Source organism: Rhinolophus sinicus, chromosome 17 (assembly GCF_057876585.1).
Source record: "Rhinolophus sinicus isolate RSI-liver-muscle chromosome 17, RSI-T2T, whole genome shotgun sequence".
In the NCBI taxonomy this organism is placed as follows: domain Eukaryota; kingdom Metazoa; phylum Chordata; class Mammalia; order Chiroptera; family Rhinolophidae; genus Rhinolophus; species Rhinolophus sinicus.
In genome coordinates, this window is record NC_142517.1 from 9513928 (window position 1) to 9525262 (window position 11335).

The 11335-nt window shown below is 44.0% G+C and overlaps 1 long non-coding RNA gene across 1 annotated transcript; it reads left to right on the forward strand.

The window, feature by feature from the left end:
- The first annotated feature begins 887 nt into the window (after nt 1-887).
- On the forward strand, nt 888-3371 carry LOC141571610 (uncharacterized). The gene is made up of 2 exons (XR_012496519.2): nt 888-1433; nt 3199-3371. It is a non-coding gene; the product is annotated as an uncharacterized LOC141571610 (long non-coding RNA).
- The last annotated feature ends 7964 nt before the right edge of the window (nt 3372-11335 follow it).

An 11335-nucleotide genomic window follows, 5' to 3' on the forward strand; every position in this document is an offset into this window, starting at 1 on the left:
TATTTCATCAATGACATCTACTGGCAGAGAAGTCCAAGGCCAGGGAGACAGTGCAAGTCCCTACAGGCAAGGGAAGTCCCCAGCTATTTCAGCACACCCCGGGTTTTTCTTCACAGTCGACGGTTTGATGGCGTTAGACATCTCTCACAACTACTTCTACCTCCTTGCCTTTCTGTTTCAAGTTATTCTCTTGGGAAACTCTGATCAAATTTTAATGTATGCAAAGGGCACTGTCTTAAATCCAGCTAAATGCACAGATTCCCAGGTCTACTTTGAGGAATCCACTAAACTAATGGTAACTTGTTTAAAATTCAGCAGCTATTCTATTTGGTTAAATTCAATAAACAGTTCCTGAGTGGTGCTGTGTCCAGGCTCTCCTAAACGGGGTTGTCTCTGACCTCACGGAGCTCCCAGTCTAGCTGGGAGGACAAATTTAAATAGGGAACCACAAGTGTGATGAGCTTTAGTGAGTGCACTATAAATAGCAAGGGGATTAAAGCTAATCTCCACAGCCAGCTGCTGCTGCTGCTGTGGCCGCCATGCAGCAAACTGAAGCCAGAAAGAGAACCAAAGAAAATGCAGGAAGTGTGCCTGAAAAAAATAATGATAGCCTGGTGGCCACACACAATGGTGACCAAGTTTTTTTCCAAGTTCCAATGAAGCATCCATTCATTTTTATTTTCTGAGATTGAAGCAGTAATAGCTGGGTGTACAAAGAATTTCCTGTAGATTAACATGAAGCTGGAAGGAGTTGATAGACCTCAGGCAGTGATTTGGACTATTAATCCAAGCCAGTCATTCATTAACCCTCAGGAAGTTTTCTGGGCCAAAGTCATTATTATTATAAACTAAACCCCAAACCCCACATGGGTGTATGGCTACTTTTCTCTCCAGGGGGCTCAGTGTCAGACTCAGCCAGGGAGCCTGAATCATTTCCTAAATTTCCTCTGGTTCGTGGGGAGTTTGGCTTTGTAACGGCATTGCTGCTGCAAGAATCCGGCAAAGAGCCCTTTTGAGAAGTAACTATCACTCTTGCCTTTTTTATGAGGGCCTCAGAGGCTATGGGAGACTGCTGGTTCCCCAATTTCTGTTCTTCTATCCTTTTACAGTGTTACATTTTAGCAGGCAACATGGCCACCTGGCTAAAGACTGCATTTCCCAGCCTGCCTTGCAATAGGTGCAGTCATGTGACTCAGTAATGTTAGCAGAAGTGATGGGGGTCACCTCTTGATCTTACCCTCAAAGAATTGGAAGTATAACCTCCCCACCCACAGTCCTTTGCCCTCTTTCCACTGCTGGAAGGAGATGACAAGAACTGGACAGTCTCCTCGGGCACAGAGATGAAAACACATATTGAGGATATGGAGCTGACCCGACAGACCTGAAAGGTTAACCTCTGGACTGTTACATGGGAGAAATCGACTTCCATCTTGGTAAGTCATTGTACTTTAGACTCTTTTTTACAGCAGCGAAGTCTATACTTCTATAAATAGTGACTGCCAAGCAAGCCCTGTGTCCCCAGATCAGGCCCCTCCCTACAGCCTAGATCATATTCTGACACATTGGGGCAGTAGCTTTTATTCTGAACATGGTAATTTGAGGCACATACTATATAATGAGTGTTTTTTACACATTATCTCATTTAATTCCCCCAATAGCCCTATGTGGCTAGTATCACTGCTGTCCCATTTTAAAGATGAAGAAACCCAAGCATAAATACATCAAGAAATTTGCCCAACATCCCACAGGCAAGGAGGTGGTGGGGTAAGCTTTCAAATCCAGGCAGTGTATGACATGTTCCCTTAAACATTTTTGGGGGGTCTAGGTTAACAAATACCCCAGGTTAAACAAATACAGAAAATAGTCAAACATTTGCTCCATGTGCATGTAACCCACAATGTGGCTTCTGAAGGCACATGGGTCAGTCTCCCTCAAAAGCTCTCTGCCTACTAGTTCAGTAGTTCAGCAGCTCCATGTTGATTAAATTCCTATTGTGTTCCGGGCATTGAGTCCGACACTAAGGACATAAAAATGGATAACACATGGTCCTGGGTCTCAAGGAACCTGTAGTCCAGTGGGGGGAAAAACAGACTTGAGTGGACTATTTCTGTATAATGGATGTGGCACTTAATTTAAGAAGGGTATGTAGAATGTCACTGTAGGCTGCCACATTTTGCTTTTCCAAGGCTCCTCAAAGGGTAAAGAATTACGCAGTTGGTACTTGAAGGGAAAGGTAATTAAAGAACATCTGCTGAATAGGAAATATAGTCAATAATATTGTAATAATTATGTATGGTGGCAGGTGGGTACCACACTTATCGGGGAATCACTTCGTAAGTTATATAAATGTCTAATCACTATGCTATAAACACCTGAAACTAATATAATACTGAACGTCAACTGTAATTGAAAAATAAAAAACAATTTTTTAAAAAGGCCTGATCTTAAAACTGAAAAAAAAGAACATCTGATGTCACCCTGTGCTATTTCATAATATGTGTTATTTTATCTAATTCTTAACCTAAAACTAACAAGGGTTCATTTCATCCCCATTTTACAGGTGAGGAAAGTGAGGCCAACAGAATGTTTAAGTAATGTTCCCAGGTCCCTATACTGCACAGCAGAGGCAGGATTTAAATCTAGATTTGTCTGACTCCAGAGTCCACATTTTATCAACTGATCCCCAAATAAGAAATCAGTTGATCTTCAGATCAGGGACTTTTTCTACTCTCAAGTCTTTTGACTAGAGCACAAAACACTTGGAATACAGAAACAGCTAAGAGAAAGGATTTTATAAAACATGTGTTATAAAACTGCATTGTGTCAGCCTCAGAGAGAAAACATCTCCTGTTAACAAGCATAGAAAAAAAAGCCAAGATTATGGGGATTGTTGTTTCCCTTCCATGTTCCTTTGGGGAGCTGCTTCTTCCCAAGACAATGTGGTTCTGGGGGGCTGGGTCAGAGTGCTTTGCCCCCCCCCCCCCAGGAGGTGGTGACATGGCCCAGACCTGGCCAGTCCTGGTACCCCATCCCTCCTGCCCACCTGGAAAGCCCACAGGAGGGGCATGTGATCAAACAGGATGGTCCAGCTCATCCACGATATCACATGTCCCTGCTGGGAGAAAGGCAAGCTCCCTCAGCCCCTCTGGGCATCAAGCCATGGAGGTCTGGGGCTGAGGCGGTGCATTCCTCTGGCAGGAGAACACAGGTCTGCTGCTGGAGCCGGAAAGAATGATGCCCGGGAGAGCCAAGCTGCGATGACAGAGGAGACGTGGAGAGATTCCGACCCCATTCAAACCAAGCCCACCCCCTGTCTCTTCTACTGACAGAAGCAAAAAATAAACAAATAAATAAAACCTCCTTTGTCCTAAGCTGGGCTGGGTTCCGTTTCTTCTACTTGCCAACTAAAGCATCCTAATACAGTAGGGAAGGTAGGTCTGAGTCTAAAACATAATTGCCATACTTATATTTCTTATTTTATATGTTATATTCTTACACTATATTATATATATTTATTATTACTTGCCCTTATTTTATGTATAAGATAAATGTTGTATATACACTGATTATTATTCATTATTATATTATATACATTATATTCCTATTTGTATTTCTTATCATTTTAATACTTAGAGTTTTATAAATTCTGAGAATTTCAGGCACACCCCATCTTCACATGAAACCACAAAGACAAATGCCAAGGTCAGATATTTGGTACTGCCATCTTTTCATCTGCCTCCTATAGCATTGGTTTTTTTATGTATTTTATAACTAAGGGTTGAACCTCAGTTTTAGTGTGTAGGTACCAGAGGATGTAGACAGTATCATCTGAGCTAACCACCAGCCCCCACCTCCATGAGATGCCAGCTGTGCATTCTTAAGAGTCTTTTCCATTTGTGTTTCCACCTGCACTGCCATTTTTGTCTAACAAAATTCATCCTATGATTAGCCACTTGCATTTTCTCTTCTTTCTTGTAAAAGGTATTACTCAAATGATTTCCCTAGCATTTCACTGCTTTTTAGAATCTGTGCCCAAAAGTGGGACTATTTTTCCATTGTACATCTGGGATCTGGCCTGATGGGTACACAGATTTGGGGGCAGCGACATGGGGTGACTCCAGGGCTTTGGGGTCCCTGCCTCATCCCAGGGCCTCCATACTTGCTTCTTGAGGTCCTCTATGGAGCACACCGCCTGTCATTCCTCAGTTATATAGATGACTCAAAAATGTAATTGTACCAGGGAGAGGTGACACATCGATTAATCCACAATAAGATATAAACGACAGAGAGCAGATCCTTTCCGATTCTGAAAGGCAAAAAGGTGAGGTGAGAAAAGGTGGGCAGAGGCTGTCTGGGCAGGGTAGCCCAGACATGGGGAGCAATCCTGAAGGAGGAAGCTGAGGCTATAGAAGCCGCCCTGTAACACAGCCTGGGTGGCAGCATGGCACAGCCTGCTAACTAAGGCTTTCACCAGCCATATGACCTCAGGCAATTACATAACTTTTCAGTCTCCTCATCTGAAAATGGGGGCTATCATACTTACATCACAGGATGTTGTGATTCTTAAAATACCTCACGTCTATGGAGTGGCAGTATGATACATGGGGCTCATGGTCAGTGTGCAAAAAGCTTAAGCCCAGTCCCTTCAGATAAATATTTGTGGAATGAATAAATAAGTAAATACCTCCCTTCAGTCAGTTGATCAATTAGCAACCATTTATAACGCATCTGCTTTGCAAGCCACCACATTCAACACTCAGCTATGTTCCTGGCAGTCAGGATGGGCTACATAATTTGTGGGGGCCTGATGTAAAGTGAAAATGGGGGGAGAGGCTTATTCAGAAATATTAAGGATTACAAGATTGCGATAGCAGATCATGAAACCAAACACAGGGCCCTCTGAGCACGAGATCCAGTGCACCTACCCAGGTTGTCCATGCAGCTGTCCTGAAGCTGGGGACACAACAGTGACAAAATAAACAAGCACTCCTACCCTCAGGAAGTTCACACTCTAACAAGAATAGATAGACACTACACAAAATAACTAAGAAAAAATATGTAGAATAGCAAAGCGTCCTCAGGGCTGTGGAGAAAAATGGATCAGAAAGTGGGAGAAGGGTCAAAGAAGGGGAGTTATTTGTCATTTCAATTAGGATGATCAGGGAAGATCTCACTAAGAAGGGGAATTTGAGTGAGGACTCAAGGAGACGAGGGATGAGCCAAGCAGATAAGGGAGGGGGGGGGACTTCCTGGCACAGGAAACAGCAGTACAGGGGCCCTGAGTGGGAGTGTGCCCGCTGTGTCTAAGGAAGAGTAACGGGCTGGACAGGGTAGGAGTGGAGTCAGGGCAGGCAGAGCAGCACGAGGTGACCTCAGAAAAGCAAAGGATCTGAAAGACTCCATCTGAGGCTACGGCGATTGTCAGAGTGACAGATGGTGGTGGCCCAAGCAGGGTGGGACAGGGAAATGATGAGAAGTGGTCACATTCCAGATGCATTTGGAAGGTAGACTCCAAAGGACTTGATGACAGACTGAATACGAAGTGTGAGAGGGGAGTCAAGGGTGACTCCAAGCTTTTGGGGCCAAATATTGAGAAGAAAGTTGTCATCCTCCAAGAAGACTGTGGGGAGGAGCAGTGAGGGGAGCATGTTGGGAGCTCAGTCTTGGACAAGATGCCTGTTAGATGTTCCAATGGAAGCACTGAGTGGTCAGTTGGAGATATGCATTTTGGGTCTGGGGTAGGGTCCAGGCGGGAGATGCAAACAGGGGCGTCATCAGAGGTGATGAAGGACATGGAAGAAAAGGACCCTCCAGGAGCTCATCCACCTGGAGAGATCAAACACACACAGACGTTTCTAGTGCCGGACAGCATGTGACAAGAGCAGGAGAGAGGCAAGGACAATAAATACGAAAGGAGTTCAAAGTTGGGCGTTAGAAAGTGGGCTCAGAAAGTAGGGAGTAGTGAGCGTCAAGCCTGGAAGACGAGGATGAGGAAACAAGACAGGTTGGGACCAGGACAAATAACAGGAAAAGCTGAGCCCAAGAGGCAGAGCTCAGAGGGCCCCAGGGCCTCTCCCTGAAAGCTCACTGGCCACCTCTCAGCCATCAGCAGGTCCTGTTATTCTACCTCCTAAATACCTCCCAAATCAACTAATTTCTTTCCATCTCCATGACCAGCAAGCACCCCAGGCTCAGAGTTGCCAGGACAACCAGAGGAGCACTCACTGCTGCTCTTACCCCTTCCTGATGCATCCTCTCCTTAGGAGTACCTCGTCTTAGAATATAAATGACATCTCATCACCCCCTTATTTAAAACCTACATACATACGTTTTCCCATAGCATTTCAAGTGCAGCCAGACTCTTTCCGGACTTAGTCCTGCGTGATCTGACTCCTGGCAACATCTCAGGCCACCTTCCTCCTTTTCTGTGTCACCTGCTGCCTGGCCTCGTTGGGTTCCTGGAGGTGGGGTGGTACAGGGAGGCAGTGAGAAGTGATCAATTCTGGATATATTAGGAAGGTAGAGCCAAAAGCACTTGCTGACAGATGGAAAACTTGACACTTGAGACTCCAAGCTTCTTCCCATCTCAGGCCCTGGAACATTCTCCATGTTGTTCTCATCCTGTGGCTGACCCCTTCTCACACTTCCGGTTTCAGAGAGGTCTTTCCCAACTGCCCACTTCCCTCTCATTCTCATCACTGAGCCCTGCCATTTCCCTTATGGCACTTTCCACAGTTGAGAAGATGGAAATACGTGTTTGCTGCTGACTTGTGTTTTGTCCCCCACATTGGTCTCTAGACTCTTAGAGCAAAGACTATACTGCTGTATGCTTAGCCTTATGGAGAAAATACGTGTGTTAGAGGAATTTCCTTCAGGCATGTGTTATTCTGTCAGACATGAGTTCAATGTTACTGAATCAACAACATATATTAACTAGGATACCTTGAAACAGAAACATAAATAAATAAAGTTATACATTGAGTTGACAAAAATACTGTGACTAGAGGCTCAAAGAAACCTCCCCCTGTTTTTCCCCTGAGGCAATGATTCAGTATTTACTAATTCTATATTCACATATAACGAGAATGACTGGTATGTGTACTGAATGATAAAAAAAGGAATGGATGGATGTCCCAGGGCTCCTTCTAGGTGGGCCAGACAAGGACCGCCCGTAACGTGGCCACCATGGGAGAGAGCAGGAAGGAATTACCTAAGTACTCACTCTTTGGTGGGTACACCAGCACCCTGAGAACCACCCACCCACCCATGCTGAACCCTGAGGCTCTACGAATCTTGTAACTAGAGTCAAAGCACAAGACGGGGGCTGGGTTACAGAAATAAGGCAGAAATGTAGCTAGGAAATCTGGAACCCAAGGCCAGAGGTTTACTCAACGTCCCCAGAACTGCTTTATGAAATTATACTTCAGTGAAGACAGGTTTGATCCTACTTATGACTGGCAGCCCATAACAATGAGAATCATGTGAAGACTTCTTGAAGGTGGTAGGTCTTAAGTAGGTCTTTGAAAATCCATGGGAGAGGGGCAGAAAGCTCATTATTCAAGAGCAAAAGGATCATGGAAACCAGTGCTTCTCAAGCTTGTTTTGGCCAAAACCCACAGGAAGAAATACATTTTAAACACACACATTTAAGCAATAGTTACCCTAAATACACACAATTTACTTTTAAGAAATTCTATTCTATTCTATTGTCCCATTTGGTTCCATTACATTCCATCCCATTCTATTCTGCTCTGTATCTCTTTTCAAGTTCACTGACTCTCTGCCATCTCCATTCTGCGATTGAATCCATTCAATGCATTTTTGTTTGTTTGTTTCAGATATTATCATTTTCATTTCTAAAATTTCCATTGCGTTCCTTTTTCTCATTTTCATTTCTCTGCTGACCACTTCTGTCTTTCCATTTGACAGTGTTTCCCTTGCCTTGTGGGCATGATTCTAATCACTGCCTTAGAGGATTTGTCTGATAACTCCAACATCTGGGCTGCCTCAGGATTAACATCATTGACTCTGTTTTCCTTTGAGAAATGGTCACATTTTCCTGGTTCTCATGTGGCAACTAAGTTTGCATTGTGTCTTGTAGTTTTTAAATATTATGCTATAAGACTTTAGATCCCATAAAAAAAAAAAAAAAAAACACCTAATATCTAGAGGATGTTGATTTTGTTTTGTTTCATTTTAGCAAGCAACCAACCCAGTTGGGTTCAGATCATATGTTGTGTCTAATCTTCTGTTTGAGGGGTCCCAGTTTCAGGGCAGTTGTCAAAGCTTTTGCAGTACTGTTTTCAAGTCTCTCCAGGGCATATGCAACTCCGGGGCAAGCCCAGGGTTTGTGCTGGTTCACACACAGAATTTCCCTTCTCCACCTCTCTCGTCGCCTAATTTCTCCTACTCAGTAGATCCCAATGCTCCCTTTTCTCAGTCTTCTGGCCAAAATACAGGGTTTCCCTCAGAGTTTTAGGACCACAACCAGCCTACCCTCCAATCAAAGTCAGGACATAAAAGAAGGGAAAAATTAGTAACTCACTTCTGAATGGATCACTCTTCAAGTTTTGATTCCCTGCTCCAATCTGCCTGTTGTTATTACTTTTCAGAATCCTCAGGTAGTTCCATCTTTTGTACAGACTATTAGTTGTAATCAGTGGAAGAGATAGGCTTAAAGGGCATATACTGCATTGGACCAGGACAAGAAGCTGATCTTTTCTTATTTATTTTTTAAAAAGCATTTTAGATATTATTGAGAATCATATGTCCCACTCTTGTCCCCTTTCCTTCCTTTCCATCCAGAAAAACACACAGCCTGAATTTGGGGTTTATTGCTCCCATGTTCCCATGTGTTTTATATATATATACATACATATATATATGTATATGTATATATGTGTATATATATACCTACGTATATATATACATGTGTGTGTATATATATATATATATATATATATAATATATCCGTAGATATTAAAAAGTATAGTTTTATAAGTTTTAAAACTTTACATAAAATGGCCTCATAACAGGATATCACGATGGTGTAGTAGGTAAATGCTGTGCTTACCTTCTCTCACAACCACATCAAAATTACAACTAATCTACAAAACAATCATTATTGAAAATCGCCCAAAATCTTACTGAACTGAAGCCCTTCAATTAAGGACACCTCCAGGCTGGTAGGAGGGGCAGAGACACAGAACAGGCTGGTCCCATACCCTCGTGTGACCATTAAATATCGGGAGGGATATTTTGGCTGTGGGGATCTCCCCCATCCGCCATGGAGTGAGAGGTCCCAGCCCCACCCCAGTCCAGGGTTCCAGTGCCAAGGAGAGAAGTCCCCATAATTTCTGGCTGTGAAAACCAGTGGAGACTGTCACTGAGTGAGACTGAGAGTGGCTGCACTCCCAGGTGTTCCTCTTAAAGGGACCATGTGTGCACTTACCCACCAATGGAATCACTTGTTCTGAGCTCCAGCACTGAGGCAGCAGCTGGAAAGGCAGCAGGGACATATGGTGGGGAACTGAGTTGTCTGGCTTGGGACCGGGGCTGGAGAGGTCACTTTCTCCTGGACAGAGGAGCTGGTAGAGCCCATTGTTTCTTTGTTGAGCCCTCCCCCTCCCCCACATGGGAACATAGGCCACCGCCATATCTGAGTCTCTGCTATTCCTTAGCTATGCCCTGGCCAACTTTCGGGTACACCAGGCTGTTTTCAGTGGCTTTATTGTGCCAGCCACCTGCCTTAGCCCAAGCTGCAGACTTTCCTAGGGTCTCTCAAATGTTTGCTGAGCCCAGACAAGCAGCATCTGGCTTGAGCGTGTCCTGTGCCTCTGGCTGAGCCGCCCTAAGCTGGCACTAGTGGCACCTGGCATTGATTTGCAACTTGTCCTCTCAAGGTGCTTCCAAGCACACAGCACAGGTGGCAGCCATCTGTGGAGTTCTTTGTGACTCTTGCTGGGTGGCTCCAGGTGAGGCACAGGCTGTGGCTAAATTTGACCTACAGCAGATCCCCTCTAAGGTGGTCCTGCGGCTGGAAACCCCAGTGACCCACTTCAAGATGAGCTGCAGCATTACCCAGCTGCCTCCCAGAATGACACACCCAAGAGATAGATTGGGCAGGCACCAGAGTCCAGCTGAGCAGATCCTGCTCCATAGGGTCAGCCATTGCATAACAACTCCACTGTAGTCACAGCCAGTCCTCACAACCAGTGAGTCCATGGGTCAGTCCCTCCCACTGATGTGCAATTATCAACCAAGGCTCAACTACAAGAGGAGGGTACACACAACCCACACAAGGGACACACCTGGAGTGCGTGGATCAGGTGACCAGAAAGACTGCACCACTGAACCCCACAGCACACCTACTACATAAGGCCACTCTACTAAGACCAGAAGACATAGCAGCCCTACCTAATACATAGAAACAAACACAGGGAGGCAGCCAAAATGGGGAGACAAAGAAACAGGTCCCAAATAAGAAAACAGAACAAAGTTCCAGAAAGATAACTAATTGAAATGGAGATAAGCAATCTATTGGACATAGAGTTCCAAAACTGATTATAAGAATGATCAATGAACTCAGGGAGAACTTCAACAGAGAGATAGGAAGCATAAAAATGGAGATGGAAAACTGAAAAAGAACCAGTCAGAAATAGAGGATATAATAATGGAAATGAAGAATATATTACAAGGAATCAACAGTAGATTAGACGAAGCAGAGGATCCAACAAGTGATGTAGAACATAAGGTAGCAGAAAACACCCAATCAGAACAGAAAAAAGAAAAAAGAATCCAAAAAAATGAGGAGAGTTAGTCCTCCAGGACAATATCAAGCGTACCAACATTTGCATTATAAGGGTACAAGAAGGAGAAGAGCGAGAGCAAGGGATTGAAAACCTTTTGAAGAAATAATGACAGAAAACTTACCTAACCTGGTGAAGGAAATAGACATAAAAGCCCAGGAAGCACAGAGAGTGCCAAACAAGATGAACCCAAAGAGGCCAACACCAAGACAGATCATAATTGAAATGCCAAAGGTTGAAGACAAAGAGAATCTTAAAAGGAGCAAGACAAAAGCAGTTAATTACCTACAAGGGAGCTCTCATAAGACTGGCAGGTAATTTCTCAACAGAAACTTTGCAGGCAAGAAGGGAGTGTCAGGAAATATTCCAAGTGATGAAAAGTAATGAACTACAACCAAGATTACTCTACCCAGCAAAGCTATCATTTAGAATTGAAAGACAGATAAGGAGTTTCCCAGACAAGAAAAAACTGAACAAGTTCATCACCACCAAACCAGTATTATAAGGAATCTTAGAAGGACTACTTT